Source organism: Acanthochromis polyacanthus, chromosome 10 (assembly GCF_021347895.1).
Source record: "Acanthochromis polyacanthus isolate Apoly-LR-REF ecotype Palm Island chromosome 10, KAUST_Apoly_ChrSc, whole genome shotgun sequence".
Lineage (NCBI taxonomy): Eukaryota > Metazoa > Chordata > Actinopteri > Pomacentridae > Acanthochromis > Acanthochromis polyacanthus.
The window spans coordinates 20231388-20257041 of NC_067122.1; positions in this window are offsets into that span (position 1 = coordinate 20231388).

Genomic DNA, 25654 nt, shown 5'->3' on the forward strand with positions numbered 1-25654 from the left:
TTTTAGATACATTGGTATTTTATTATAAAATCAGATCTTTGCATTTCAATGTTCTAAATTACTGTAATATGTTGCAACAAGAATGAATCAGGAACGCAGCAATTTACTTCAACCACATTTATGTATTTTCTCTCTGCATATGCATCGGGACTTTCGGACCTTACAAAAAATAAAAAGTCTACTGTCAACAAAAAAAATGCAGAATTCAGAATTCAGGGGGCAGAACAGAAATCAAGAGATAAAACTCAAAAACCAACAACACATGTATACTGTAACATTCACAACCTGTCGTCTGCATTTGGACTCATGTTTCCATCCATTTCATCTGATGTCTTCTCTGGAGATGCATTGTGGGTAGAACCTTTTTGAGTGTCTGATCCACCCCTGGCAGGCCTCAGGAGAAAAATGTCCACACCCAGTATCCATTGCATCCAGCAAAGAGAGCTGGTTGTGTGGAGAGTAATCATAAACTTTACACCTCCACGCTGAAAAAAATTCTTTTATGGGGTTCAAGAAGGGCGAGTATGGAGGTAAAAACAACACAGACATCCTAAGATGTGCAGTGAACCACACAGTCACTGTAGCAGAGTGGTGGAATGCCACATTGTCCCACACAACAACAAATGTAGTATTTCTTACCCTTTGACCAATCTCCACCGCTGGCACAAGTAGAATATGAAGGTTATCTAAAAAAAGAAACGAGTCTCTCTGTCTTGTATGGGCCAATGAGAGGTTTATGTAAAAGCAAACCATCATCAGTTTTCAGCTGACAACTACGCTCTGCTGTGTTTGGAATTACTTAATCTTTTCATTTATTTTAATTTTCAATATTTTGATTTGATTTTCAATAGATTTCAATGTGGCTGCAGCAGAAATCCCCCATGTTTCCCCCCATTATTCTGTTTTGATTGTGTTTTTACACACGTGGACAAAATTGTTGGTACCCCTCAGTTAAAGAAGGAAAAACCCACAATTCTCACTGAAATCACTTGAAACTCACACAAGTAACAATAAATAAAAATTTATTGAAAATTAAATAATCAAAATCAGCCATCACTTTTGAATTGTTGATTAACATAATTATTTAAAAAAACAAACTAATGAAATAGGGCTGGACAAAAATGATGGTACCCATAACTTAATATTTTGTTGCACAACCTTTTGAGGCAATCACTGCAATTAAACGATTTCTGTATTTGTCAATGAGCGTTCTGCAGCTGTCAACAGGTATTTTGGCCCACTCCTCATGAGCAAACAGCTCCAGTTGTCTCAGGTTTGATGGGTGTCTTCTCCAAATGGCATGTTTCAGCTCCTTCCACATATGTTCAATGGGATTCAGATCTGGGCTCATAGAAGGCCACTTTAGAATAGTCCAACGCTTTTCTCTCAGCCATTCTTGGGTGTTTTTGGCTGTGTGTTTTGGATCGTTGTCCTGTTGGAAGACCCATGACCTGCAACTGAGACCAAGCTTTCTGACACTAGGCAGCACATTTCTCTCCAGAATGCCTTGATAGTCTTCAGATTTCATCGTACCTTGCACACTTTCAAGACACCCTGTGCCAGATGCAGCAAAGCAGCCCCAAAACATTACTGAGCCTCCTCCATGTTTCACCGTAGGGACAGTGTTCTTTTCTTCGTATGCTTGGTTTTTGAGTCTATGAACATAGAGTTGATGTGCCTTACCAAAAAGCTCCAGTTTGGTCTCATCTGTCCAAAGGACATTCTCCCAGAAGCTTTGTGGCTTGTCAACATGCATTTTTGCAAATTCCAGTCTGGCTTTTTTATGAGTTTTTTTCAGCAGTGGTGTCCTCCTTGGTCGTCTCCCATGAAGTCCACTTTGGCTCAAACAACGACGAATGGTGCGATCTGACACTGATGTACCTTGGCCTTGGAGTTCACCTTTAATTTCTTTGGAGGTTGCTCTGGGCTCTGTGGATACAATCCGAACGATCCGTCTCTTCAATTTGTCATCAATTTTCCTCTTGCGGCCACGTCCAGGGAGGTTGGCTACTGTCCCGTGGGTCTTGAACTTCTGAATAATATGAGCCACTGTTGTCACAGGAACTTCAAGCTGTTTAGAGATGGTCTTATAGCCTTTACCTTTAAGATGTTTGTCTATAATTTTTTTTCGGATGTCCTGGGACAATTCTCTCCTTCGCTTTCTGTTGTCCATGTTCAGTGTGGTACACACCTTTTCACCAAACAGCAGGGTGACTACTTGTCTCCCTTTAAATAGGCAGACTGACTGATTATGAGTTTGGAAACACCTGTGATGTCAATTAAATGACACACCTGAGTTAATCATGTCACTCTGGTCAAATAGTTTTCAATCTTTTATAGAGGTACCATCATTTTTGTCCAGGCCTGTTTCATTAGTTTGTTTTTTTAAATAATTATGTTAATCAACAATTCAAAAGTAATGGCTGTTTTTGATTATTTAATTTTCAATAAATTTTTATTTATTGTAACTTTTGTGAGTTTCAAGTGATTTCAGTGAGAATTGTGGGTTTTTCCTTCTTTAACTGAGGGGCACCAACAATTTTGTCCACGTGTGTAACAGTTTTGAACAAAGTGTGGTAGCATTTGAAAAATCTGCTGTAAAAGTCTAGTGTTTTTCAGGGGGTGAACTAGAAACTGAGAAAAGAGTTCATGGATTTTGGTGACTGTGGTCACTGAATGCATTTCGTGTGAAAGCAATGGAAGGTGATTCACAGTTTGGTCCACATGGACTGCTGTTTTGCAGATTGTGTTAAGAATTTTGAACATGTGACTTCAGTTTGGACCAATGCATGTTAGCAATCGAAAAAAACTGTAACATGGACTCTAAGGGGACCGACTCGGTTTTGGAGCTCGCCTCAAGTGGCCACTCGAGTAACTGCAGCTTCTGGCTCTTCCATGGTGGCTTCATTTTTCAACATCAGAGGCTTCCACTGGGGTCATACTGAAATAATAACGATAATTAATCACTCTCGCCTGCATTACAGTAAATATATGCTGCATTAGAATAAATACATGCTGTGGATGCAGCACTTGTTTTGGGTCAACTCTACTTTAATTTGACCTCTGATCCTTAGTGCACAGACAGATCAAATTGTGTGGAAAGCTAGTTTCCCATCTTCCTGAAGCACCTTTTCTTTGCTTTTCTCTTCACTTTCTTCCCTCTATCCTATTTTTTCTCCTTTTTAAGGCATAGACAGATTAGATAGATTAGACAGACAGATTAGACAGACAGACAGACAGACAGACAGACAGACAGACAGACAGACAGACAGATAGACAGATAGATAGATAGATAGATAGATAGATAGATAGATAGATAGATAGATAGATAGATAGATAGATAGATAGATAAATTCAAGTGTTCAGCAGCTTACATACAACAACAACAAAAAAACAAGACGAAACAGGCAGGTTAATAATGAGATTGACATTAAGGTTAGTATAAACGCTAAAAACCTGCTGTGCAATACTGTAAGTCACACTGCACATGTCTAACAAAGGCCTGCCACTCTTGCAGCACAACAAAAACTGATCACGTAAATGGCTGGAGATATCTTGTGTGACACACAGCAGTGACTTGACTGTTAAATGACTCATTTGCCAGTGGTTGGTATGTACAAGAAGAAGTGTAACGCCTCAATCAGTAATCATATGCATCACATATGCCATTATGAGTGACCTTTCTTTGTTTCCTCCTTTCATTCCCTTCCATCTCCCCTTTTGTCCTCAAGAATTAGATATAGTAAGTGCAGTTATTTTTTCACTGTTGTTATGCTTTGATAAGAACGTTGAAATTCACAGCAGGATCCTGCCATACCTAATGTTTCTCTCCTGTAGCAGATTTAAATGCACAGCAGGTTTGAGTAGCAAGCCAGACATAATGTTATTTAACTGTTTATTTTTGTTACAAATGATCAAAATATTAAGTGGAGGAAAAAAGAACATCGGTGTCTTGGTGCTGAATGAGTTGATCTGTGGCATCACATTTAGTAAGAGTCCATCTGTTGTTTGCACTAATAACATCTTAACATACTGTATTCGTGCAGCAGCACTGTATGTCATTTGTGAAGCCACTTACAGCTCTGATTGGCATTAGAAAATGTATTTCATAAGGCATTCTGTCAGATGAGGCAGTAAACATTTTAATGATAACTTATGACTAAATGCTCCCCTACCAGCAGTTCCACATTGGCCTATTTAATAACTGACTGAATGTCTATAATTATTCCATGGCCCTTCAAATAATTAATTCCTAGTTTGGGGGATAATAGCTTTTCATCCGCCTCGAGACATGTTAGTGGTTAGTAAAGTTACACTGTTTTTGGAAATCTGCCCCAGTGAACAGCCATTGTTTGAGGTTCTAGTTTATTAATTAAAACATAACAGGGCTCCCACCATGTCTCTAAAAAGCCACATTTAACACATTTATATCTTGTAAATAGATTAACACACAACAGCCAACTCGTTTTTGACAAGGGCTGAGTGCAGGCTGAAAACTCCCCAGCTCAAGTGACTCAATCGGAGAAGCTAACTTATTTATAGCATTTTTAAAATAGATTTTAACCAGCTCTTGTGAAAAATAAACCGAAGGAAAGAAAGGGCAAGGGAAATAAGAAAACAGAAAAGTAATATATACAGGATAGTAGATATTGCATGTAATTCAATGCTATTCAGTGCTTCGGCAGTGTATGAACGTAACTTCTCTGTAGATTGGAGCCACACTGCTGTGACAACCAAAGTGACACATATCTAATAGAGAATGAATGACTCCAACATGAGCTGATCATGCATTTAGCAGAGCTGCATCTAAAGGGTCAGAAAGTCTATCTCAACATGCTCTCAAAACTCAGCCTTTTATCTTTTCAATTATCCCTCCTTCATAAATATATTTTGCTCTTCATTTTTGAGATAATGCAGGTAATATGAACACTTTGAGTGTATATGTGCCGACAAATGTTTTCCTCACCAGATTTGCAAAGCAGACCAACTCCAAAAACTGTTAACTTTTCTAATAGTTTTCAGAAGTAATTGGCTTCACTTGTTTAAATGGTAATGTTCATGCTTTTGATAAATTTCAGTCAGACTCTGACTAGACAAGACTATAATGTCTTCATAGTATTGCACTTCCCACTTTCATAAAGGTTAATTAAGCTTAATTCAGTCAGAGGGGAGTTAAAAGAGACAGAGGGAACCCAAGAGAAAATAAAATTCAAGCCAGAGATGAAGATACAGTGAGAAGAGAGAGACATACATAATAAAGTAAGCACCTATGGGGATAATTTGGCAAGCCAATTTCATCTCTAAAGTGCAGGAGTTCAGGTTTGTGTGTATGTGTCTGAGGCAGAGTTGTGTGGGTTTCTCTTGGTGCGATTTGTTAAAAGTTTCTGCTTAGTCAAGCTTGACGTCCAGGTCACTGAATCTTTCACCTTGCGACTATTTCTGTGTCTTTCTGTCCATCATTCTGTTACTAGCTTCTCCTTTCATGCTATATTTTCTCTTATACACAGACAGAATAAAAGTGTAAAAAAAAAAAGACAAAAGAAAAGGGGGCGATATTTTACTGATTCCCTTGTGGTCTTTTTTTTTGTTTGATAAAAAGCGAAGACAGTCTCTGTTTTCATGAAATTTAGGGCAAAGACAACTGTGAGCACAAGACAGAGATGGAGACAGACTGCGGTGATAATGACAATACAAGAAATTAAAAGTCTAAAGAGGAACACAATGGAGAGTCACAATGAGATGGAGCCAGCAGAGTAATGTTTGAATCTTTCTTTTTAAAATGTGAAAGTAATTTGAGTTGTGTGTGTTGGACAGTTGACATTGTTTTTGTACATCATCGTAATTCAGCCCTCAGAGTCACTTAATGTTGAAAGTGTGTCCTTCTAATATTGAGAGGGTACAATTAAGTGAAAAGAAAGCACCTGAAATGATCTACTTTTACCGTATAATATTATGTTTCCAGAATGCAGTTTAGACAAATAACTGCATTTAATTGCCAAACCAAGAAACTGGTAAGATCCTCTTGTGTTTATGCTCTATAATCTGCTCTTATGAATCAACTTATGTATGAGATGTGCTATATAAGCCAAGCTACCTTGCCTTCCATTGTTAGTACCACACATCAACACACAGAACTAAAAACATTTATACAGGATTAATGAAGAATGAGGACAGAACAGACCTGAGAACATCTTTCATTCAAGGTGTAGAGAGCTAGCGGTCATGTATTTGCATCAGTGTCCCCTACAAATTATATTTCATACAGCTAGTTTATTTTGTCAATAAGATTATGATAGTAGAAGTACTTTCTGAGCCGATTATGTTCACGAGCAACCTTTTTGTTTCCCACTGACTCTGCCTAATCCAAAAATGAGCAGACAGTCCAAAAGAACATCTCTGGGCCATAAACTGTCCAATGACAGCATCCACTTGTCACTCAAAGCAACTATTCCCCTGAATAGAGACAGCTTTAAGCGTCAGTGCTACTTAAACTGGTGAGTTATACAAAAATGTACTTTCTGTACAGTTATTTTGAAAAGAGAATCTAGCTAAAGAGAACCAAACTGTTTTTGTATCAAGTTGTGAACATGTTTATTAAAGTAGTGTATTTTATCATTAGGGTCTATGGAAACTGACTTGCTGCTGGAGCCAGCCCCAAGTGACTGTTTGAGGAACTGCAGTTTCTGGCACTTATCCCACATTGTCTTGTAGCACTAAGACTGTTCTCAGACATGAAGAATTTATCAAATGCAATAGAAATAATGTACGCTAACCTAAAGTGCTTTTGGTAATTTCCATAAACTGAGAAAAACAAAAAGAAGTTTAAATTTCACATATCTACTTAAGCAATACTGAATGATGTGTAAACTCCCTTTCTTATCCGATTGTTTTAGATTGGTTGTAGCAGGTTAGTTGATTTTTATTTACTCAAACTGATAAAAAGAACATTATTCACCTAAATATCAAATGAATGTGTGCGTGGGTGGCCGGGTTGGTGTGAGCTCAGTTGTTAATCTGCAACAACTGTTTGCTATGGCAACAGTGAAAGGTCCTTTATGTTAATGACGAGTACATAATGGCTCCTCTAACCTCTCTTGACCTCCCTTTACACGCTCACTCACTTTAATGGAGGCAGATTGCTATGCAAATCTCCATGATTGCACTAATTGTCATTCATATCATTCTCAAAACGAGCTTGAATGCTTTAACCAGCGGTTAAACTGGTCATGTTTTCAAAATAACCAGCTTTATCGCTGTACCAAACGGACAAAGAGAAATGAGTCAATACGAAAGTAAAGGCAGACTCATGTACGTTATTGTATGGCACTAAGTTTTCTTACTTTTCTTACTTTGATTTAATAAGGTGCAAAAGTTTATTTGTAGCTCAACCATACTAAAATTCCTACTGTCTACAGTCTGTCTAGTGTATTTCTGTCCTTATCTCTTCAGGACAGTGTTGTTGCCAAAGACATCTTTATATTATTTTAAATTCTGATTTTCCTTGTATTGATTCTCGTGTGTGTGAGACAATCTTGGACAGGCAGTAAAGTGGTCTAAACTACGACACAAACGATCCACTTAAATAGGATCTCCTGTTTATTTTATTAAAGAATCAGCCTCTGTCTTGTTTGCGAAGAGTGTTTAATTACTTTTTCCTCCCTACCAGTGTTCTGCTAATGTGAAGAACTTTGCTGGCATTGTACATTGTGTTCTTTTCAGGGTGGGTAATTTATTAAACAGGCAGTACCTTAGTTACAAGAGCTTATCTGTTTAGTTTGCTTTGTTACTGAGAGGACACTGCATTAAGCCTGTGGCCTCACTCATCAGTTTTTTTTTGTTCTCTCTCATTTTCTATTTCTGACTGTTTTTTCCTCTCTTGATTCATTCTATTTTCAGCTCCATTCCCTTAACATGTTTCTCATTTTCTAACCTTTGTTGCTTTTTTAAATCATGTCTGGCTTTTATGGACAAACTCTTCTCTGTGTTTGTATGTGCTGTTTTTGATTTCTGACACCATCAGATATTACATGATGAAATTTTTGCATGACCAATGGTGGGAGTTTATAAAAAATACCATAGTGAGAAACACATTCACTGACATATTCGCAGCCTGTGGGAGTCATCTGTTAACAGTTCTTTTAAAAACACATTCATATTTTGGTTCACATTTGGCTGTTCTCTGTCTGTCTCTTGTGACTTCAGTCCATTCATCCATCAGCTCTATTGTCCTGCAATAAATATGAACATTTTCTCATCTACTCCACTTCCTGTTTGATGTCAGGCTTTTGTCATTTTAAAGCTGACATTCATCTTCAAAACAAATAATCCAACTATGACCAGCTGAGGGTCATTTTCCTAAAATGCTCACATTCATGGATGGATATGATTGAAAAGGCAATGGTCTTTCAGTAGTAGTGGAGCCTTTGAAAGATTTGAAATTTGCAGTTTGTACGAGCAAAGTGAATGAAAATGAATCATTTTTGTCAGTTCTTTGACTCCGTTTGACTTTGTTCAGGAAGTGTTGCCTTTAATAGAGTATGTAGGCTTTTGTCTGTGGTCACTCTTTCACATAACCACGGAACCCCTCTGAGCGAATGAGACTATACGTCACAATGACAGGCTGATAACACCAGTGCAGTTGAAAGTTACTAAAGAATCTACGTTACTGAGAGCATGCTAAGAGTAAAATATCAGTGAGTCTGAGGACTAAATACAGTTTAACATTTAAAAATGGCAGGTATCTATGGAGGCAATGTTCATTCCTCTGTCTCAACAACAAAGACAAGCAATTGAATCAAATCACTGGTGTTACAAAGATTTTACAAAACCAAGACAGCGCACTCCCATGTATAGTAATTGTACATGTTGTTTCAGGAAAAGCAGAGCCAGGGTTAACTTCATTGCCGTGTAACCCATCTCTCTTTTTCGCCAAGAAAAATGATGTTATGGACACCCACAATCTTCGCTCTTGCTTCTATGTACAGCTCACCAACATCTTTCTTCAGTTTCTCTCAGTTCTTTTATGTCATCTCCTTTTGAACCCTCTACAGCCTAAAGCTAGATGTAAGTTATCAATGCCCTCATACTTCATGTCTAGGCCTGAATATCTTGCTCTTTACATCCACTAACATTTTGGTTTCTTCCTCAGCCTCACTTATTCTCCCTCCTGGTTACAAAATACCACAACACCACAACAGTCCTCATAATCCTATGTACAGAGGTGAGGCTATGGATGGATATGATTGCAGTGGTACTGCTATTTTTACTGATACTGTTTATTCATTCAATATTCAGTACCGTGACAATTGTCTTACCGATTGTTTATTTGCTGCTTTTTTAAATTGAAAAATATATTAGCAGAAAAAAGTGTACTCACAAAACAAGTTTGTGGATTTTTTAATCACATGACACAATAAATGTTGTTCTTCCATTTACCATTTATTATATAGAAAATAAATGAAAACAGTGGTACTATGTAAACAAAGTGGCATTTTAAGGGTTACATGAAATAAAATATCCCATAAAGTATTTGGCAGTTATAACTGGGACTGATGGGGGGAAATTACTCACTTAAAATGAAAAACAATTTTAATAAACACATTATTTTATGGCGGGCTGCACAGCGGCGTAGTGGTTAGCACTTTCGCCTTGCAGCAAGAAGATCCCGGTTCGAATCCCGGGTTGGGCCTGGGATCTTTCTGCATGGAGTTTGCATGTTCTCCCTGTGCATGCGTGGGTTTTCTCCAGGTACTCCGGCTTCCTCCCACAGTCCAAAAATATGCTGAGGTTAATTGATTACTCTAAATTGCCCGTAGGTGTGAATGTGAGTGTGCTTGTCTGTCTGTATATGTAGCCCTGTGACAGACCGGCGACCTGTCCAGGGTGTCCCCTGCCTTCGCTCAAGTCAGCTGGGATAGGCTCCAGCACCCCCCGCGACCCTAATGAGGATAAAGCGGTGTATAGAGGATGGATGGATTATTTTATGGCAGTTTTTCTGACACACACATTTTAGTCTTTATGTGCATCTTGGAATGCTTTTTTTTTAATAGACATTGACACTTTATGTTTAAGAAAAATCTTTTGAGCACTTCTACTAGTGCCAATGCCAACACTCTGCTGGAAAAGTTATGGAAATAAAGCAAGTCAGAGTTTAGAAAAGCCTTTAGAAAAGGCATCAAAGATAAATTAGAAACTGAGCTCCTAAGATTAAATGTACAAGATATCATCTATGTAGTAACAATAAATAGGAAATTTATTTTCTTCTCAAGTATCAAAAGCAGAACCAATGAACTCGGAGCTTATTCATAGTCCGGTCTTTAATAATAACACTATCAATAGTGATCTGTACAAACGTTCCTTAAGCAGGAACTTGAGGGGCGTGGTCTTTCTGCAGCGCAACAAGTAAGAATCAGAAATAATTCAAGAGCACACAAGATGTACTGTATGTGCCTCCTGTGGCTTTTCCTTTAAATGAATGAAGATATGATTGATGAGTTCTGCATCTTTCCAAATTAATCCTCAACACTGACACAGGAAAGAAAATTCATTAACTCACAATCACAGCTTCCCGTCCTATTGCTCCAGTGAATTTGAATTGATTGTTAAATACCCATTGTTGCACTCAACTTTCTATGAAGAGGACACTCTAATTGATTCTCCAACTGAAACTGTTTAAAGGTTTATCAATTTAATTTTTGGTCATTTTCGTCTCTTTTTTTTGTTTTGCTTTTCTTTTAATTGCTGTTTACTTGTATTTGGAGTATGAATGCATGCCACTGGAGACCGCATCTTTTGGTTCCAAGTTTGGCACATTTGAAAAACAAAATTAAACATGTAAAGTTAGAAAGAAACGTGTTTGTCAGACCTCTCTAGCCCACATCAAGCTGCATCAATCGCTGCTACCATCACCGGATGTAGGATATGGATATAACCCGGCAATTGGCTGCACATGTCAGCCGCCTTTCTTCTCTCCTTTGGCTACTGTTGGCAACAATAAACTCCCGGCTAGTGGCCTACAACACTGAAAATTTTAAGTTTTGAGTTAATTGGTTAATTTTAAGTTAACCAAGGATTTGGATTGTGCAGCAAGGCAGACCTGCTAGTTTTTTCAGTGGATTATCCATTTTTATGACAGTGCTTGCCTCCCTGCATGCAAATATTTCATCACAACAATTCCAAACATTGCTATTCTGCTATTCACCAAAGAAACACAAACAAGCCTAAGATTTTTTTTCTCCTATAGCACAGTGATAGTAAGGTGCAAAACAACTGCTAGCACAGCACATTGACTCTCCAACTGAACTATTAATGGTCAGACTTTAACGTGGGTGTAGTCACATGGAACAAAAAGAGCACAGTTTCGCTCACAAGTTTGTTGTATTGATTTGGATATATTTATATAACCATTTTAAGTCTGATGGTGATATTGAAGTATGGAGTCAGTGCTGTGCTATTTCAAGTTTGCTTAGTCAGGGCAATGTGGAAAGCTGAGACTATCCAGTCAAGAAAAACAGCAGCATCCGTCATTTCTACAAATGCCAACAAACACCATTTGTTTAAATTTGAGTTATAAAGCCTTCTAGCGATGGCAGGAGTTGAGACCTCTGCACACCAGGAGCAATGATGTTAATACTGAGCCACAAAGATTTTGCAATAAAAAGTCACTGTTGATATTCACTGGCATGAAACTATATTTAATTGCAACTAGTTTATCTTTGAATTTTCCTTGATAAATCAGAAAATTTGTTACCGACAATGTGGTTATCCAATGAGAGGACAGGAAGGTGTATGGAAATTGAAAACCCAGGAAAGGTGAGAGCAGAGTGAAGTGAAAAACAAGGAAAGAGAGATGCGTATACGATAAGATGGATGATGACTGGAATAAGAATGAATGACAAGATGAGAAGACACTTTAAAGGACTTACAAGGGAAAAAAAAGGAAACAGAAAATTAATACAGTGCAGAGAAGGAACATAAACTGAATGAGCAGAGGAGATGTTAAGAGAAAGAGAAATTATGAGTTGAGATGGGAGGAAGAGAGGAAGTTAATAAGAGATAGAGTTGGCTGTCTTGGAGTGGAGCTCATTTGGATTCTATCTAGTATTTATGTCTACAGCTTTGACAGGCAGTGTCTCATTTATATGAACAGACAGGTATAGCACTAAATATTATATGTGGTGCAGAGGTGATGAAGCTACACACAGTCATACGACTTTCCATCTGCTTTGGCAGACAGGCGCATTCTCACAATTATCAATACTTCATTAGTGTATACTCAAGCAAACACACAAATGCATATTTATAATAAACCCAATCAAGTGCACTTGTTTTGACTGACAAGCAGATATCCCCTCTAGTAAACGGTTACTGGTAATTGACAAATGAACTGCACTAAAATAAAAGTTTTCTACATTAATGGAGAAAGCACTTTACAATTGCCTGTTGTTACTTGATATGTAAACGCAGAAGTGCAAAAACTGCAGTTCTTTAAATGGCCACTAGAGGCCAGGTCCAAAGACAAGTCAATCCCCATAGACCTCAGTGTTCAAATACTCAAACTTTACAGCAGAGATCAACGTGTTTGCAGCCTGGTACAAACAGCTTTGGTTTCAATAACAATTTCCACCTTCATGATATCTGTACGGGGTGAATTTTTTATAAAACTCCCTTGCTAAAATTGTATTAAGGCTTCAGTTATTTATGCATGATTAAGGGTGTGGTTACTTATATACAGGCCATACCAGAGAGATGTTTGCATGGACCGCCTCAGCTCCAACTGGAGTTAGCAAGAGTCAGACACTTCCAAGACGACTGGAGCCACCACACTGAGCTTCATACTGCAGTTCAGAAAATGTCTGGGCAACATCACGAAGGGTTTATCTATCTTTATAAACAGTCAAAGCCATGGAACTACCATGCAGGGAGGTGACCTGCTGAGCAGGTAACAGCCCATTCCTGAGCCCCAGTCCTTCGGTTGAGTAGCAAGACAGTCACACATTTTCAGCTCAGCAAACAAGAGATGGGTGATCTTTAACCAGCCTATATCAAAATCAAAAGACGCATCAAAAGCTTGTCTACATTGACATTAAAATGAGAGAGAAAATTTCTCTGCATATTTGTTTTTGAACAGTTAAACTGCTGCATCAACTGGTAGTATTGGGGGACACTTACACCATGTCTACACAGCAGGCATAGTGTTAGAAGAACAGCAGCATCAATATTCCAGTAATTACTTTCCCCCCACTGGTCATATATTATGTTTACAGATAGATAACAGTGTATGTTTGTAAGTGTGAAACCAAAATGAATTAATATGCTAATTCCACTAAAACATTTCTGAGACTTGGTGGAAAAAAACACTGAAAAATAAAAGGTGCTTTTTGTGCAGTCAAGAGAAATTCAATTAAAGTACAAACACTAGTTAATGTACCTTTACATGGTAAATCGGGCTGCTGCGTGTGTGAATGTCTGTATGCATCAATAGCCTTGTTTGCTTTAAAACCAAGGACTGCAACAAACAAATCAAGGATTCGTCTCTTTTCCTGTCCTGAGTGAACCCTAGAGGAGAAGGAGAGTCACGCAGCACAGGAACAGGCTGAAGGCAAGAAAACAACTGCCAGGTTGTGTGAACCATGTTTACCATGAATGATGCAGAGCCCTGAGCTAGCAGCTAACATGTTGCATCATCACTCCATTGTAGTTTCATCAAAGCTGGGCCTGTAAAATTGTTGTTTGGCCCTCTGCTACACTTTTAAATGTAGTGCCTTAAAGTATTTCTTTAGGACAGAACAACAGAACAGTAACTCATTCAAACTCAACTCAGAAGTTGGAAACAGTTGGAAAAGTGCTCTGATTTAATTTGCTAGAGTTATTAACACTGACTTCATTTTTGTCACCAAAAGGTGTACATTGCTACGTCAAGTGTCTGTGTCCGTCATTAGTAAAAGCTGTCATTCTCCAGCTGAAAAACATTGTAGATGCAGTCCGTTGTTGACTGAATATTGTCTCAGTATCAACACAGCAGGTGCAGGAGTGCAGCACCCGCATTATCACTGATCAAAGAGTGAAGCTTTCAAAGACTAATTCCTGCTCAGCACTTGCATATGCTCAAGTCTTAGACACACAGCAGCTGTGATCTCATTTCACACCATTGTAGAGGAAGCCAGAAGTCATAGTTTGAAAAAAAAAGAAAAGAAACAAAGAAGCAAAGAAAGAGCATGCCAGCAGATTAAAAGTACGTAAACATTGTGATGCTGGTTAAGATTTATGTCTAAAATCAATATTACAACATGAATTGTTTTTAAATAAATTAATGTATATCACAAAACAGGAAATGTAGACATAGTCATACTGATTATAATGAAACTGATATTTAGTGTCAGAAATTATGTTCCACTGTTGGGCTTTATATCAAATGGATATCTATGTATGTAAAATGTTTTTCATGCATTTGAAAGTCAGATTTGCTTAAAATCATTAGTTTGGAAGAATTTACATCATATTAGATTTTATTATAGTGATATTAGCATGATATAGTTCTGCTGAATATTAATGTACGATATTGAATTATGACTCAGTCCTATTTATAAGTAGCCTTGTGTATATTATTTCCTAATTTTATCATTGTATATCAAAGAAGTGTTGCTTCCTATAAACTCTTTTCACTCGAACAGCATATAACATCAAATCCCACAACATTTCAGTTTTTTCCCCCAATGTCTTTCAACCAACACTATAAGAAATCTAATGAGCCCACTTGAGAATACAAGCCTCGCTTTCCCTGTTGGATTATCTTCAGTCTGATCGGCTAAGGGAGGCCTGGTTCCACCTCACATGGTTGAGGAGTCAGACAGTGCCAGTAGTCTGTTCAGTGCTGTTCTGTAGCGTCAAAGGGAGAGCTGTGCAGGAGAAATGAATGTGACATCACAATCAGGAACCCTCTCCTGCTTACAAAATGATTGTATAGTACAGCTGTGCCGTCATTTTGCAAAAGCAATCACTGATGACACCAGAACTGGAAATTTATTTTCCTTTGTCTGCTCAGATCTGAATCACAATGTCAGCCTCAGTCAGTTCTGCCTCTCAGCCAGACTCCAGAGAAGCCTTTTTTATATTACACACATCATTAGTGAGACTGTTGTTTGGGAAGCAGAGTGGAGTGGCTTATTTAATATATTCAACCTAAAATATTTATTGATGAAGCATGCTTTCCACATTTCATGAGCATGTAGTTACAGCTAATACTGCACTTAAAAACAATCAAACCACTGATACCAAAATGAGCTTGAAGCTTTTTAATAAATCAAATGCTGAAAACCACTGGATGGATTCCTCTTCTACTGCACTTATAATGACCCTATTTCTGGGTTTTAGTGTTTTTTTTCTGTCCTGGATATTACAGGAGACACTATTAAGTCCTCACTCTCTTTTTTCCCCCAAAAAGTCAAAGCCAGTGCAGCAACGGGTTTAACTATAAATAACACCTCCAGTAAAAATCAATTTTTTTAGACTATGAACATCTATCTGTAAGTTTTATGTTTTGTTTTGTTATGCTGGTAGTCATATTATGAGAAAAATAAGTAGTCAATGTCATGGCAGAGCAGTTTCACCTCGAAATTGAAATGCACAAATAACAGTCTCAAAAACACAGAGTCAAGGTTTCAGGATGTCATTTGTAACAAACCTAATGAAGCAATCCTGTCAACTTGTGAGGTGGGACTTGTGGTTCCATTATTCTTGTTCAGAATGGGTTTGTTGGTTAAACATGTACAGCTGAATTGGTCCAATATTACAACTTGGCATTTTGCAGTGTAAAGTAGTTTTACAGTATTTTAACCACAGGGTAGCTGGTGTGCTCCAGCTGCAGTGTGATGAGAAAGGTCAGTCAAGAGAGAGACAGGGACTTCATAGAGTTAAGCCATTATAAGGCAAGAAACGGACATTTTTATGGAAAATTTCTAAATATCTAACATCAGTGCTCATGAATGTGCTGATTATTCCTCCCATTAATCAGTTCATCTATTCAAAAAAACATGAAATACAAAAACAATCACATGCTTAAAGCTGAAGGCAACATTTTCACACATAGAAAAGTCTGCACATTACCAACAGTCCATGCAGATGAAATCACTTAAGTAAATTTGATGTTAGCATTAACACAGTCTTTTCAAAATACTTTTGGTCACGTATCTGTTTGAGTGGACTGCAGTCACCTAGCAGTGTCTCTTCTAGCCTGATATGAGGCATTTAGGGAGCGATGATAAATTGCGGTGTCTATCGATAAACATGAAAGGAGTTCAGCCTGTTTCCAGTTTATAGAAACAATATCAGACAACCTGCGGGTCTATTCAAGATATTTTGCAAATATCAAGCCTGAAGTCACAATCAATCTTCATCAACACAAAACTAGATTACGCAAATACAACTATTCACCATCAAGCAAAGTTGATTAACACCACACTGTTCCCAAAAAGCAGGGGGGAATGTGTGACCAAGTCATGTGCTGCTACTCAGACAGCTGGTGGCACCAGTGCTACCAGTGAAAAAGTTACTCTGGAGTCCTGATTATGGTCCAGATGTATAGCTGCAGATATATTGTAGGTGCTTGCAGTGCAGCGTGCATGAATGCATTGTGAATGAAACTTTGTTCGTAAGCAGAATAGAAATCCAACCTTCCTTTTCAATTTGACTTTTGGAACCGGTTCTCCATGCCCAACCCTAATGTTGTGTAAGAAAAATTGAAAATTAAAGTCATAAAACAGCCTATTTTTTTAGATTTTATTATTTTACATACAGACATTATTTATGGAAATTCATTTCATACACACATACACAAAAAAGAATGAAAAAAACACCCTTTACCCATCTTTCTTCAACTACATTTCATTCATAACGTCAGTCTCTTGCTCATAAATACATCAGAGTTGTGTAATGAAGAAAAAATGCTTAGTGTCATATGTGTCCTTTTCCCCAGACCTGTATTGGAACATCATTTGTACAGACTACTGGAACCAAACAATTCTGAAAATAAATAAAAAGCGGGGGAAAGATGAGACAATGCAAACACAGGGAGCCTCCACTTACAGATATTAATGTCACCAAAACAAATTGAGGTCTCATTGCACTTTAATGATTATAAGAAGCTTTCCAGGGAGGGAAAAAAAAAAAATCAATATTCCCTTTAGCCATATCTATCCTGCTTTGACTTAACAGGCAGCAAGAGCACCTCTGGTATTTTACCCTGATCAATAATAAATAAACAAGGCCAGTCACTTCTTTTCTTCAGATTAAGGAGAGGTGTGTGTAAAATGCTGAATATGTATTGCCTTGAAGAGCTCGCTGCTGGGAAAATAACATTGTCCCTCTCACTCTTATTGCCTTATTATGAAAAACTCATTTTGTCTTCATTTTGAAGGATGCTCGTTTTTGACAAAATGTGCTTACACTCATATAAAGCAGACAACAGAGCTCCAGTCAGTATCATAGCCAAATGTAAATCAACGGGTGGGTCGTCTCTTCAAAAGCTTTACAAGCAGTTTGGGTTAGCGCTGCCCATTTTCAGGTATATTTCTGCCATATAGCCACAATAAAAGCCACCCACTGTTGTGCACAAGTTCAATGGCCTCATTAGCTCCACTGCATGATGGAAATTTTGCCAACCATTTAAGTGTTATGTCACACTAGAGTTTCCGGAGCCACATGGGGTGAAATGCCACATTTTTTAGCGATTCCTATATCCTCCACACAACTGAGTCATGCTGAGGTCAACAACACAAACATTTTTGCTAAATCAAGATGGGAAGTCACGCCAATGGCATTTTTGGCTGGTGCCCTTTCCTGACAGATATGCCAAAGGTATCCACCCTCAATTAAGTGAAGATATGTTTTGGAATCATAAAACAAACATCTCTACAATATCTTGTTATTTTGGGTGGGTTTCAATGTTTATTTGATAATCTTAAAGGTAGAGTTCAACATTCCGTGAAATATATCTGTGTTTGATTTTAGAGAGTTGCACAAGAAGATCAATACCACTCTCATGTCTGCAATAGAAACAGAAACAGATTGAAAAGGACTATTTGTTACCGTTTCTGGTTGAAAGTTTGATTTACGGTAGCTACAAGCTGGAGTGAAGAGGCACTTAGCCTAGCTTAGCATAAAGAGTAAAAACAATAAGACGTAGATAGCACTTCCAAAGTTCATTAGTAATACACTCTGCTACTTTTAATAATTAGATAAAAACTAACAACTTGTCTTTTTAGGGCATGTCTTGTCCTCTTAGAGTATTTTTGAACTTCACATAGATCTAGGCTAAGTTTCTCCCAGTGAGTATGTTCATCTAGGTTCATCATATCCTGACTTCAGCTCCATGATTAATGCATAAACTTGAGACTAAATGTGAGGCTTTTTATCCCAGAAAGCAAGTTCATTTCCCTCAAAAATGTTGGTGTATTGCTTTAACTGGTGTCTCACAAATCCTGGAGTCAACCTCAATCTTTTCATCAGTTTGTGGGATATATTGTTTGGCAGATGGCTTTTTTTTTTGTTGTTTCCTGTTTTGAATTCTGCAGCACACAGAGATATACAGCCTCTTTGGGGCAGGTGTGGTCTTGTTAAGCTCATCGTTTTTACGGCATTCTGTTGTTAATTGTGGACAGAACGAGCTGAAACAGTGGGAGGTGGCTGATTAAATGAATCCGAGACTGGATTCGGGCAATAAACAAAAAAAACCCTCAAAAACATACCCATAATCAGCACAGCAGTAATACGGCACTGAAGCATGTGGCAATGAAAATAGTGACAGTAATACTAATAATAACAGTAAAAATGACTGCAAAATAATTGAATTTGGCAGGATTAGTTTTTCCCATATTGTTCTATTATTCCTTTTTAATAAAAATAAATGACAGTGTTATTTAATTAGATACAGGTTGAATTTAATAGATAACACAACACGAACTTAATTTCCTAAAATGGCTAAATCAGAGGCCATTTGAATTACTATTCAGCTAACACCAGCTGCCAGTTTGGTTTGTAATTGACAAAATAACTGATAAGGGCCACCTGCTAAATGAACAACAGGAACTTTGTAAGAGAATATAATTTTTAATGACTCAGTAATAGATAATCCATCTGCTCTATGGTGCATTCTCTGACTGAGTCAGTCAAACGAGGGTCTGGGTGAAAAACGCTTCTGGTTGGTTCGCCGAGTTACAGAAAACAGGATCGCACCGTTCCTGTTTTAATTCCAACCATGGGGAATCTGGAATCTTTCCCAGTCTATCCAATTTGCAGAATCGTTGGACTGTTTAAAGTGGCTTCTAGTGTCGTATAGACCGACCTATCTACACAGCACATTGGAAAATGGTCTGGATGCACAAATCATAGTTTGTTGTGGGACAAAAAAACCATGCAGTATTTCTTTAAACCAGCCACAGTTGTCTTGTTGGTGCTCAGCAGTACCTCTGTTAAACACTGTCAGGGTTTTGGTGGAACATTTACACGTAGGGAGATGAGCACTGTCAATAAAATCAATAATTTACGTTAACCCTTTAAGCTGCAGTCAATTCCAGCTGTTTTCAGTACAAAAAAATCGCTAATATTCTATTTTTAAATAAAAAAATTACGAAAAATATGGGGAATATTGTCGCGCATCGCGAGGTGCATTTCCTTGAAAACGACCGATTCGTGGATTTTATACCGACTTCAGGACATGTTTTGGACAAAATAGTTTACTGGCTTGTGTTGTCTGGATGTAAAAGGTTGGATTATGGCCGTTTTTTGTGGAATCTTTTTTTCTGTGTGTAATAATGAACCCGGAAATGTGAGTCGCGCTGTGTGCGTTGAAGCCGTGTATAGAGAACGGATGGATAAATATCCGTTTTTGTCGGACAAATGTGTTTTTCTCACCCGCTGTGGTAATCACATCTGAAAGTGGTTTATACCGGCGGATTCATGAGAATCTAAGCTTTCCATCGGCGTATAGTGTTTGTATAATCATGTTTGCAGCCGTCGGACATTCTTGAAATTCCTATGCAAATTAGTAGGTGTACCGCCAGCGGTACACTGAAGCTTAAGGGGTTAAAGAACTAAGCAGGGTTGTCTGTTTGCATGATCCAAATCTATGGTAGTAACACAGATAGTGGAAGGAGACAAGAAATAGTGTACAGATCTCCATCCTTGTCTTTGGTTTTGGCTCATTGGCCTCTCATTTTGTAACTTATTCTTAGTTTATTTTGAAATTTTTGCTTAGTATATGTGTGTGAAGTACGTTGTATCTGTGTGTTTTAAAAAGTATAACAAAGTTTTACTGAGTTATACTGGACCTGCACAAATCTGTCATCTTCTTTTTTAATGGTTAATGTTACAACATGCTGTGAAATATTGATGGCTGACTCACTCTGTACATAGTATTAATATGTGGCTTACATTATAGCTGTACTACAAAAAAATTTCGAGTAACAAGTTTCATATGACAAAAGCAAACTAAATGTCTTTCTGTTTTGGAATGCTGGTTGGACAAATGAGTCTGAATATAAACCAATGGCTACAGACCTATATTAAAGTAACTGTAAAAACAAAAAGGTCACATTTATTTTGTGTTGCCGCAATACAATGGAGAGGGTAGAAAGTAATATCACAATCTGGCAATTTTGCAGCATGTGCAGAAACACAGTGCTTGACTTTCTGTTTCGTCATGTTCATTAGACGATGAACATGACCATGTTACACATCCATCACAAGTTATTAAGCTCAGAGATGAGAGAAAGCCATAGACTTTAGTGATAGAGTTCACTGGAGAGATGAAACAAAGAAATAATATTAAAAATAAAGACGGATAAGATGGATAATTGTGGTGGTTGCTATGGTGATTAGACACAGAAGGACGTAAAATGACTCTATGGTTTTACTGCGACTTTGTTAAAATGAAGCCTGGACACACGAAGAGAAGAGAAGAGAAGAGAAGAGAAGAGAAGAGAAGAGAAGAGAAGAGAAGAGAAGAGAAGAGAAGAGAAGAGAAGAGAAGAGAAGAGAAGAGAAGACTCGGTTTGCACTTTTAAAATGCAGACAAAACAATGAATGTTTTGTTTCTTCTTTGGAAGACAGAAATGTTGTCCTGATGCCAGTCTGCTGAAGGTACACACAAGCACACAACAGGACAGAAAGGACTGACTGACAAGAGACAATGACAAGAACACAGATCTGTTTCTGCGAAGATTGAGGTAAATGAATGAAGAAGTCGCCGAAATCACGTGAAGGAAGCCATCCTATGTCCCACTGCCTCTCTGATAGCCAGGGATGAGGTTTGTGACCAGAAACAGAAAATAACTCGTAACATTCAGGCTGCAGGCCAAACAGGCTAATAGGCTCTACCCTGCTTATCAGTACACTGCACTGTCTGCCAGCCCAGAGGACACACACACACCAGCATGCACACTCAGACACTCAACAGAAATGACTGACAGAAGTGAATTTATAATATCATGTGTATGTGGATGAGTTTCTCAACCCTGGGCAGAGCTGCATTTTCGTTTAGTGTCCTTTTCCATTATTTAAAACTTGTCCAAGGTGTGAAAATGTAATAAAAATAATAAGTGTTGAACCACATATGAGGGCTGTGCCCAGCCAAAGGTTTTCTCAAGTTTAGTCATAGTAGTTGTGTAAGTTTAAATAGTGCATGTTTATCTTAGCTGTCTCACCTCAGAGTGAGCAGCCATGCTATGTGGCTGCATTAGGATGCTACAAGATGTGGCATGTTTGGGGCTGACAAAATAGGCTAATTTTTGCCTGCAAAGTTGCATGTCATCTTCGTGGGATCGACCTTTACCCTCTTGAAATGACCCCACACTTTGGATTATGCGTAAATGCTATCTAACAACCACAAGGACCAGCTATGTAAACGATGACTGACTAATAAAATGTCCGTCGACTGAGATTTGTTGATATTGTTTGACTGTACAGGAGCAGCCAGAGCAAATACTGGAAAAAAAAGACAGCATGCTGGTTCTTGTTTTTTGAAATTCTATGTTATACTGTATGCTACACATTTCCCCTTCCTGCTGACCTCAGCAGAAGCATCTAAATTTCACAAACTTGACTGGTGCACACACACATCTTCTTGACTTAGCATAAATATTACTTGAACATAGTGCTTTAAAGTCATTCGAAAACTTTCCATTATGCTTTCTGTCATGGTTTCAAAAGAAGAGAGAAAGTCTACGGGAGAGAGGGAGAAAGAAAGAAAGAAAGAAAGACAAAAGGTGGAGGTGATAACATGAGACTAAGGTAAAAAAGCTAAGAAAAGGAAAACATGCCTTCAAGAAAATATGGCCATGAAAATGAAAAGAGGTAAGAGAAAGGGCAGAGGAAGGGAAAAGGGGAGAGGGAGGGCAGTGAGTAGAGAGAATAGAAAGACAAGCAGGATGAAACAGAGACATTCCTGCTTGTCGTTTTCCTCTTTATACTCCATCACTCTCAGCCACACATTGTAGCGGCTGCTTGTTCTCTTCACTCTCTCCATTTCCCCTTTCGTCGTCTTCATAATAAATAAGTCAGGATTTGCACACAGAGTAAGAACATCTAGCTGCTTTCAGCTCCATTACCATTTAATTCCTCTTCAAATTTGCCAAGTCTGGCCAACGGCACATTGAAAGCACACGGTAATAAGCAGATTTTGAACTTCATTAACACACTCAGTCAGAAACAGTTGGTTATGATGGCAACAGAAATCAATGCTTAATTGTGCACACCATTATCAGTGACAGTCTAATCATTGGATAGCAAATACATTTTCTTCTTTTGCTCACTTGTACATTCATTATTTACTGAAGCGCCTCAGTGCAATACAGTGAAAAATGCATAGCACTTAAGTACAACGTCCAGTTTGACTCCCACTCTCCACATTTAAAGATTTAAAAAAAAAGTTACATAAATGTATTTTGCATATATTAAAAACTATAGCCATCATCTTCTAGCTAGAGTATGGTTTTTATTGTCTACCATAATCTTATGACTATCTTAATGAGTAAGCAGAGGCATCACTGTCAATGTTTTTTTTTTTTAAAGCTGAACAAATAAGTTACTACATTGCTTCTCCTCTTATTCTTTCTTTTTTGAATTGGTACAAGCAAATCTCAACCTCAAATTGGGTTTTATATTATCTTTCAATAAGAGACTTGCAGGAACTGAAAAATATTGAGCTTTATCAAGGTGCAAAGTCATCTTTTACCGATTGCTCTTCCAGCCTCTTTTCCATAGCGGTCTCCATGCCTAATCTGTGCATTCATATTCCACTCATCCCGCGAGTCTGTGTCTCAGAATGTGGCAGTTATTTTCAAAAGCTCACACATTTTCTATGTGACACAAAACAGTAAGCCTCATACAACATGCAGAGTGATTGTCATGTTTGACAAGTTACTGTGAAATAATAATGAAGGATATTGTGTGAACTGTACCTCTTGGGACAACACAGTGTAGTGTGCTGCTAAAGCTTAGCTAACAGACTTCAGTGCTTATAAATCCAGCGACATCAAAGTGCCAAACTGCTGTACGGGCTTCAGGTTTATAGCACCATTATAACGTCTGTAAAGCCAAACATTAAAGCACATTTAAAGAGCTTATTACCACAGTCTTTTAGTACGCTGCAATACCTGCTGACTGAACTGATGAAAGTCATTATGGTAAAATCAAACTTAACGGCTTATGAGTAGACACTTTAAAGAGGAAATGGAGAAAATAAAGTTAAAAGTTAACCAAACTTCAGCCTGAACATTACTAGGAGCTAAAATTCCTCCTGCTGACACGCATTAATGTGTGAAAACTGTAAAGACAAATCTGTCGACATTAATAAACAGACAACCTTGACACTCTGGAGCATGGGATGCATTCGGCTGCAGTATACATAAGCTAGAAAAGTCATGAACAGTTCATTTTGATGTATCTTAAAGTAGTTGTACAGTTATATGACAAATGCAAACATCAGTTGATGTTGCACAAAGAGAATGATAAACTGGATGCATGCAGATGGTTTAATATCAGATGAGACAATGACAAAGGGCTGATGAATGTACTGGTCATTTTCCTCATAACAACACAGAGCTGACACACACGCAGTACGTGGCAGCAGTTTGATTTATCGTAGAGCAACGTGGCAGTTTTATTGTACAGCTTGGAACGCTAACAGCTTCACTTGGCCCTTCTTAACAAGGTTATTTAACCCTCCATATACTGCAGGGGGGACATCATCTCTGTTTTATTAAGGTAAATGAAAATGTCACTCATGATGGAATATAAGTTTATGACAAAACATTTGACTATTGTTGACAGGTAAGTGTGTTTATATACCCTTTAAAGAAAGAATACGGTATGTACACCCCCTGTCAAAAGTTTTAGGACACTGTCTCATTCAAATAAAGTAGAACCTGTCCTACAACTTTAGACAGGGGGTGTATTTCAACATATGGATGTGATCAGGGCAGGACTCTGATCATACATGTAAAGTTTCAGGCAGATTGGAGCATGTTCAGGGCATTTACACAGCATTTGAAATTTCATGGCGAAGGATCAAAATTCCAGAGGCCGCCACGGACACGCCCTTTGACTTTGGAAAAAGATTTTACTAACTTTGGATCATTGAGGCCTCCTGTATGTACTGGCCGAATTTGAGATGAATCGGAGTTTCCCCCTAGGAGGAGTTCGCTCTAGAAAAAAATGAAAAAAAAAAATCTGACATTCAACGCAAAAGAGCTCAGTTCCTGTTGGGTTTGGAATGCGGCTGTCACTGACTTTTTTGTTCAGCCTGATGAGCTGCATATGTGTACCAAATTTAGTAGATACACCCCCTGTCAAAAGTTGTAGGACATGTTCTACTTTATTTGAATGAGAAAGTGTCCTAAAACTTTTGACAGGGGGTGTATGTATAAATAGACAGTGGCATTGTGTTTCTCTATGTATCCTTTCTTTTTAAATGCTTGGTTCCCACTCATTGCCTTTTGTTGTTGTTTGTTTTGTATGTTTTCCATTTTATTTTCCCACAGATGTGACCATGGTAATGCCTCCCACAGCAACAGCTCTGATCTACCTCTGACTTTGCCCTCAATGTCACCAAGACTTTTGTGATTCGGAGTGAATTATCTTGACAACTGCTGGATGGATAGCCTTGAAGTTTGGCACAGATGTTCATGATCCAAAGATGATGAACTGTAACAGTACCTTTACTTGGCCAAAATGTAATTTATTCTAAATAAAACAAAGTCAGAATTTTGAAGCTGGAAATTTTTCATCAAACCATGACAAAATCTCAACTGTTATCCTGTGGCAGGATGGGAAACATATGGCGATAAGGCACGCTGACAGCTGTAATATAGAGAAACATAGACGCAAGCCCAGTAAACACCAAGGTGACATGTTAGATACTGTTTGGCCTTGAGAGACCTGGATCTTTCCAAGAGGGATGACATGTTGACTGTTGCAGTTTTGTGGTGTCCTTGGAGAGGGGAGATAAGAGGGGTGGGGTGGAGCAGCGTGAAAAAGAATAGTATAGTAGAGTAGTAGGGAGGAGAGGCTCATAGAAATCACATTTTGATTTACAGCTTTAATTAGAGGCTCATATGAGTCACTGGGTGAGGGGATTGTGATGATGGATTCAGCACTCCAA